The sequence below is a fragment of the Neofelis nebulosa genome, chromosome 9 (genome assembly GCF_028018385.1).
Source record: "Neofelis nebulosa isolate mNeoNeb1 chromosome 9, mNeoNeb1.pri, whole genome shotgun sequence".
Lineage (NCBI taxonomy): Eukaryota > Metazoa > Chordata > Mammalia > Carnivora > Felidae > Neofelis > Neofelis nebulosa.
In genome coordinates, this window is record NC_080790.1 from 130878057 (window position 1) to 130885890 (window position 7834).

General features: G+C 50.9%; 1 long non-coding RNA gene across 1 annotated transcript; it reads left to right on the plus strand.

Annotated features, from left to right (window-relative positions):
- Positions 1 to 352: 352 nt before the first annotated feature.
- Positions 353 to 7089, plus strand: LOC131485943 (uncharacterized). The gene is made up of 3 exons (XR_009249095.1): positions 353 to 953; positions 5445 to 5509; positions 6256 to 7089. It is a non-coding gene; the product is annotated as an uncharacterized LOC131485943 (long non-coding RNA).
- The last annotated feature ends 745 nt before the right edge of the window (positions 7090 to 7834 follow it).

Here is a 7834-nt window from a genome sequence, read left to right on the forward strand (position 1 = left end):
GGCCCCGCCTCATCCTTCTGGGCTGGGCTCCCAGGCCTGTCTGCCCAGGAGCAGAGCGCCCACTCACCATCAGTGTGTCCTTGCACGGAACAGCCTCTCCCGGGGTGGGGGGAGGGATCCTCCACAGATCACACCTTCTCCTCCAGAGTCCTGGGCTCGGAGGACACACAGCCCTTGCACGCCCAGGAGTCAGTTCCAGCAGGCTCTGCGTTTCATCTCAGAGATTCCAGATTGAGCTGTCAACCTGGACACCTGCCCCAAAGGGGGCCCAGGACTTCACAAGGGGATTGTCGCCGGGGACGGGCTGCCCGTTTGATTAATTTCTAGCTAATCCGTCTTCACTAAGTCTAGCCTCGATTTCTAGAGGCTGAAAATCTAGTGAGGGGGCAAGCCTTGGCTGGTATGAACCATTTGGTTTTAATACTAGTTCTTAAAATATTGACAACAAATGCTGAGCTTCATCTCAAGCCCCTGGAGTGCCTTCCTCTACCCAGGCCAGCATCCCCTGCCCCACCGGGAAATCCACACTACCCAGCAGTGAAAGGGTTAATGCCTGGCTTAGTGGGAGACCCTGCCCCAGCCCAGGAGTCATAATCCGTTCTGATTGGTCAGCCCTCCAGAGGCTCCTGATTGTTAAACATTCTGTACGTGACTCTGGAAGCAGTGCTTACTCTAAACCAGCCACAGGGTAAAATAGTGCAGATGTCATAGGGGCCGAAGCAAGTCGACCACTCATCCATCCAGTGGGCAGCAAGTTTCTTTGGAAGATGTCCACCCTCACCCATGCTGGGCCAGACCCCTTCTTGTGTCACCTGGTTCTTTCCTCTGCCTCCAACCTTAGCCTTTTCCCTGGCCTCCCGGACTTCACTACAAGCTCCCCAGCCAATGCATCTTCCACTCACGGCCAGCCAGACGGATCTGGTCACACCAGCTGGCTTCTTGCTGTGCTCAGGGTGCGACAGAAGGTTGCTTTGGGGCTGTCACTGCAGTTTGTCTGTTTTTGGTCTCCCCTGTCGGATCTCAGGCTCCCCCAAGGCTCCCCAGCATTTATATCCAGTGTCAGGCAAGTACCTGGAAAGGTAGATGCTCGGCAGATGTGTGCCGAACAGCAGAACGAGAAAGGAATGGATGAAAGGGCATTCAGTGTGGGCTCTGTAAGTGCCTAGAAAGGACCAGAGCTGTTTCCTGGCTGGGTTACCACCAGCAGGTAGAGACGAGACTGGCCTTCAAGACAGGGGGACAGCCACGTAAGACTGGAGGACAGCCTGGCCTCCTCTCTAAGCAGAAAGATAAAATAAAGAAGAGATTGAGAGCCTGGGGCTCTGGAGCCCCAACACCCCAAGTTCAAGTCCCAGCTCCACTATTAACTAGCTGGCGACCTTGAGAAAGATGTCACCTTTCCCTTTCAAATGGGGACAATGATGATATCTACCTTATAGAACTGTTCTGAGGACTAAATGAGATCACAGGTGTGGGTGACAAGTGAGCCAGTGTGCTTGACTCTGGGGAAGGAAGTGACATTTGCCATGTACTTTCCGTGCGCTCTCCGAGCTGAGCTTTTTAGGCCTTTCAGCGATCCTGCAGGCTTTCCCCTGGTGTCTCTGTTTGCCAGACGAATCCCACATCCACCCCTGTGGAGCCCACCATCCCCAGCACTCGGTTCATTGTGGGTGGCCCAGTGTGCAGTGACGGTTAGCCCTACGTAGACATTAGGGCCGCCTGGGGAGGAGCTGGCATAGAATACCCACCCTTGGGCCCGCCTTGGCCGAATGAACCAGAATTTCCGGGAGTGGACCAAACGTGAGTATGATTTTGAAACTCCCCAGATGATCCTAATGGGGCTGAGAACCGCTGGCCTGCGTCTGGGTCTGAAGGCCGTGTGGTGGTCAAAACGAGTCCCAGGAAAGCAGGGATGGCGTAGGGTGGGGCTGTGGGGCTGGGGGCTGTGAATCACTTCTCACCCTGACTGCTGACAGCCAAGCCAGACTCTACATAGAGGGAACTCAGAAACGGGCTCGCACCCAGGGTGGGCACTGCCCAAAGTGTGGCTTCAAAGTGCTCAGCACTATTGCTTAATGGGGTCTATGAGTCCCAGGCCTCTCTCACTTTTATGGGGCTCTCTGCTCCAGGCAGCTGACCTGTACCGGTCAGTGAAGCCTGTCTCTCTCTCTCTCTCTCTCTCTCTCTCTCAATTTTTAAAAATAGTTAACCAATTTTTTTTAACTTTATTTATTTTTAGAGAGAGAGGACTGTGAACGTGGGAAGGGCCAGAGAGAGAGGGAGAGAGAGAATTCCAAGCAGGCTTTGCTGATGCGGGGCTCGAACCCATGAACCTTGAGATCATGACCTGAGCAGAAATCAAGAGTCGGTCGCTTAACTGCCTGAGCCACCCAGGTGCCCCCAGTTTTTTTTAACTCTAAGCAAAACCATGCATGTAAGGCATATATTAATCTCTCAATAAGCAGTAAGTGTTACTAGGAAGCAACATCAAAAACAGTATTTTCGATGTCAGCCTTTAGAATTCTAACAGTAATACATGCTTTCTATAGAAAATTAGAAAATGCAGACAGATATGAGAAAGAACCCCCCCCCCCCCCCCCGGCTATTTTCACTAAAGATAGATACTTTTAACATTTTGGCAATTATTCTTCGAGGGTTTTTTGTTTTGTTTCTGATTTTTTGTTTATTTGTTTTTTTGTTTTTTTTTTATGGTCTTAAAAAATGTATCTATATATACACAGAAAAATCTGTTATATGCTCTGGGTCCTGCTTTTTTTCCCCCTGCTTAATATATGTCGTAAGTGTTTTCCCAATTTATTGGATACTCTTTGAAGTCTAATTTTCACTGTATGGTTAGATACACATTCATTTAGCCAGCCTCTTGTTGATCATGCAACTTTTTATCTCTGTTATAAACGGTGCTGCCGTGAGCTCTTTACCTTTTATTAAAAACTGTGCTTGAGCTTGGTCAGACTTTCTTTTTTTTTTTTTTTTTTTTTTTTTTAAATTTTTTTTTTCAACGTTTTTTATTTATTTTTGGGACAGAGAGAGACAGAGCATGAACGGGGGAGGGGCAGAGAGAGAGGGAGACACAGAATCGGAAACAGGCTCCAGGCTCCGAGCCATCAGCCCAGAGCCTGACGCGGGGCTCGAACTCACGGACCGCGAGATCGTGACCTGGCTGAAGTCGGACGCTTAACCGACTGCGCCACCCAGGCGCCCCAAGCTTGGTCAGACTTTCAATGGGCCTGTCCCAAAGGGCAGTCTCCTGGCCACAGTTCCGATTGGCCGGGCTCAGCTTTTGCCAGCATGCTTTGTGTGTACATGCCAGAGACCAACGGATTTCAGCCTTGACTGGTGGGCCCGGGGCTGCTCCGAGGCCCAATCTGTCACTCTCTGCCTCTTGGAAGGAGGGTCTGCTCTCTGCTGAGATGTACAAACACGTAATCCTTTTTGATCAATAGGGAATCCTTTTCCTGGCATTTAAACTCAGTCCATTCTGTTTCTGTTGCATGTGTGATATCTTCATTTATTGCCCTGGTCTTTCTTGTTTCATAGAACTTGGTGGGGGGCGGGGACAAGGGGGCATCTCCTAAGGTCCTCAAGAATTCAGGCCCTTAGCCATCCATCTCTAGAGGGACATGGCTCTCTGTCTTCTGCTAGGACACAGAAAGCCTTAAGCTCCTACTGCTGACACTGATTGCCAGCCTTGTTTTGTCTTACAATATGCATTGCTAAAGCCTTCTGACTTATGAACAAGCAGCTAATGGCTTCATCCATTCTCAGGATTGTGCCCCCAGAAGCCTTGGGGAGAACGACCTCTCAGGATGATGGTTATATTAATCTACTTTGGGGCTCTCCTTGGCCGAAGGACATTAATGACTTCTGATCATCCTATGGCTGTTTGTCTTTGGGGAAGTGGGACTAAATCCAAAGGCTGATGTCACTTGGGAGCATGACAACCCAATAACTCAGTTGCAACAGTGGTAGGAGCAAAGAATCTCTGGATACAAACAAAGTCGCAAAGAGAAGAGCGCTGGCAGGCAGAAATGAGGCACGCTGAAGCAATTCAGCCCTGTTTTATGTTTTTTTGTTTTGACATTTCAAGTTCAGAGAACACAGCTTGGTTTTATAAAATAGTTTCAGTCCAGAGGGCAGACCACATGAAAATGTCCAAATGAGTCCTTACAGATGGAGGCCAGGATGAATGGCTCTTTACCTGCTTTGCCCTCCATTTTTTTTGCCCCAGAACCTTCTGGAATGTAATCCCCAGAGCAGATTGGAGATAGAGCATTGACTTAATTGTCAGGCTCACGTGAGCCCCCAGGGTGTCTCCCTGCATGCACTGATTTTTTTTTTTCCAAATTGGCTGAGTTAAAAAATGTAATAATTATACCCAAATTTGCACAGCCACTTTCTTCCTGAAAATCGATGTAATTTGCGTGCGTTATTTAGCTGTAGGACATCCTGGAGCCGTGTACCTCTTGCTGCTTTGGCAGAGGTGCTGAATGCCTTGGTTGAGGCGTCTGGGCCCTGGAGGGCAGCCAGGACGATTCAGGGCTTGTCTGTTCCCAAGTGAGCATGCCAGCTGAGTACCAGCAGCAGGTGCCAGTGACGCTTGGGCTGGCGTCCCAGCTTCAGCCCAGGCCAACTTTGAGACCTTGGTCTTTCTGTGTCGCACTTTTCTCATCTATGAAATGGGGATAATAATAGTCTCTGCCTCATGGAATTGTTTTGACTCATAAATGAATTACTAGACATCAAGCACTACAAACACGGCCTTGTCGGTCGTTCGCTATTGTTTTATTATGCTCCAAGTGGTATTTGATGTTTATTTATTTTTGAGACAGTGGGAGAGAGAGAGAGAGAGAGAGCATGAGCGAGAGGGGGAGGGGGAGTGGGCCCAGAGAAGGAGACACAGAATCCGAAGCGGGCTCCAGGTTCTGAGCTGTCAGCACAGAGCCCAACACGGGGCTCGAACTCACGAACCGTGAGATCACGACCTGAGCCGAAGTCGGACGCTTAGCTGACGGAGCCACCCAGGCGCTCTGCTTCAAGTGGTACTTGGATTCCTTAAATAAGAATCACTGGGAACAGGGCTTCTCAAACCGTAACGTGCACAAGAAACACTGTAGGTCTTGTTTAAATATAGATTCTTACTTGGTGGGTTGAAAGTGGGACCTGAGTCTACATTTGCAACAGGTTCACGTGACAACCAAGCTGCTGTTCAAGGACCACATTTTGAGGCGCAGGGACCTTGAGAACATAGATGAAAACTGTAGATTCCCAGGCCCCAGCTCAGACCCACCGATTCAGGATTATTCTCAAGCCTTAAATCTCCCGGAATCACCTTCCTGCGTTTTAGATGTGCCACCCCTTCTTTCCATTCCTTGCTTTTGGGCTGAGACCGTCTATTTTACACCTGTCCCAACATTGTGTTTCAGGTGCACGCAGCTTGTCTGGTGTCACAGGCTCACGGCTGGAGAGGACCTCCGCCTCAGGATGAGTTGTACGTACCCTGGGTCTCACTCACACCTGAAAGATCATATTTAGATGAGACTTTGGGCTTCAGGTTTTAGAGTTGATGCCGGAAGAGTTCAAACTCTTGGGGGGTGGGGGGATGGAATGAATGTATCTTGCGTGTGAGAGGGATATTAATTTTGGGAGCCAGGGGGTGCAGAATGAACTGACTAGTGATCCCCCCACACCCCAGATTTGTATGTTGAAGCTCTGACTCCTAAGGTGATGATATTTGGAGATGAAGCCTTTGGAGGTCATTGGGCTCAGCGGAGGTCACGAGGGTGGAGCCCTCGTGATGAGATTAATGCCCTGATGAGAAGAGACGCCTGAGCTCTTCCTCCACCGCAGGACGGTGCAGCGAGGGAGGGGCCGTCTGCAAGCCAGGAAGAGGGTTGTCACCAGAGCCCAGCCATGCTGGCACCTGGTCTCAGACTTCCAGCCTTCAGAACTGTGACAAATCCGTGTGTATAGTTTAACCACCGGTCTGCAGTACTTGGCCGTGGCAGCCCAGGCTGACTGAGGCACTAGAGGCAGGGCTTAGGAGCCAAGGGCTTAACAAGCCTCCAGGTGACTTGAATGTCCCCAAGTTTGGCTAGACTGAGTTAATTTTACTGTAAGGAAGATGTGGCTGTTCAAAACGTGTGTGTGGGAGAGAATGTGTCATTCTTTATTGAGCGCCTAGTGTTCTCCTTCTCCTGTTTTCTTCTCCTTCTTCTCTTTCTCCCTTCCTCCCAGGCCAGGCCGCAGAGCCCGGTGGTAAGAATGCTCTGGGTTTGCCTCCCGGCCCCCCTTCATTCACAGCTGGATGGCACCTCTGTTGAAGCAAGTCTCATACGGAGATTGTGTGAAATGGGCACGCAGGGACCGATTTGGAAGCTGCTGGTTGTTGATCAAGTCCCACCGTGTTGTGGGGTCCGAGTTCTGTTGTCATATATGGTCTGGCCATTGTCGGTGCAGGCTAGGGTGTCTGGGTTTGTCCTCTTCTGCATGATGCGCCTTGACCGTGGTGTCTTGCCTTGCTCTTCTTGGGATCTCCTCCGCATAGAACTTCACATTTGGGGCTCACCAATGCTTGCCGAATGGTTGGATAAAAGACAAGGTCCAGCCGCCAAGTTACAGACCACTGAGCTGTTGCAGCCTAGAGGGAACTCGAAGGTTCATACCTACCTTATCTCAGTTCAAGCCAACAAATATCAGTGATCACGTGCCTAGAGTGTCACGACCCATACCTGAGGCCACAGAAGGGCCCGAGGGAGGCATGGAGACTAAATAACTGTAATCTCTTCCAAGGCTTTCCCACTGCTGCCTTGCATTTGAGAAGTGGTTAGACTAAAATGCAGCCAGTTACTCAATCAGGTAGTTGTACAATACAAACAAAATCGCCTCTACATATTGTTGTTTCCAAAATGATGTTAACCAACATGCTCTCATTTAATCTTCAAAACAGCATTGTGAGATAGGTATTATTCCCCCATTTTACTGATGAGCCAACTGAGACTCTGAGAAGCTAAGCTGGCACCTGGCAGCATGGGACTTGAATCCAGAGCCCAGCCTCTTCCACACACTGGAGGTGGGGCGTGGGAAGGAGAAGAGGAGGGTCTGGGCGGGGGGAACAGAGGTGCTGCTTCCATGGGAGAGGGAGGGACGCTGGGGAGGTGGACAGCAGATGTCTCTGCACATAATGCCCATCACAGGAGGGGGATGGCCTGTCTCCCCCCCCCCCCCCCCCCCCCCACTGAGCACATAAATGAGAAACAGGTCCTCAGTTTGCAAAGTGGGAACAGGTTCAGCAGGCTTGTGAGTGAATAGATGCCTGAGTTGCATCTTATCTAACTTCTGGCTTCAAGACTGTCATCAGGGAGGGAAACGAAAGCCATACCCGTGTTTACACACAGCCCCCTCCCCCTGCCAGCCCCAGGGAGAGGTTCGCACCAGCAGCCTTCTCCGTGAGCACGGGGAGACATTCTTGGCCGTACTGGGCGTACTGGGCCGGTGGAGGGAGGAGGTGAGGGGCCTGGCCCACGAGCCAGCTCTGTATTGAGTCCAGGCTCAACAGCCACGCGGTTCAGCCTTAGCGGAGGTCAAGTTGACAGAAACCAGAGCAGGGCCGAATGCCACCCTGGGGTGTCTGGGTTGCAGGGAATTTCGTCCAGTCTCGGCCCACCTCTGAGGTCCTTTAGGACCCCGGCAGCTGGGCAGTGTGTCCTGGGGGGACCAGTCAGCCCGTTCTGGCAGAGGCCCACTGGCCAAACGCCTCCCAGTCCTATGCTGGCTAGAACCCCCCCCCCCCCCCCCGCCCCGGGGTGTTTTGTGC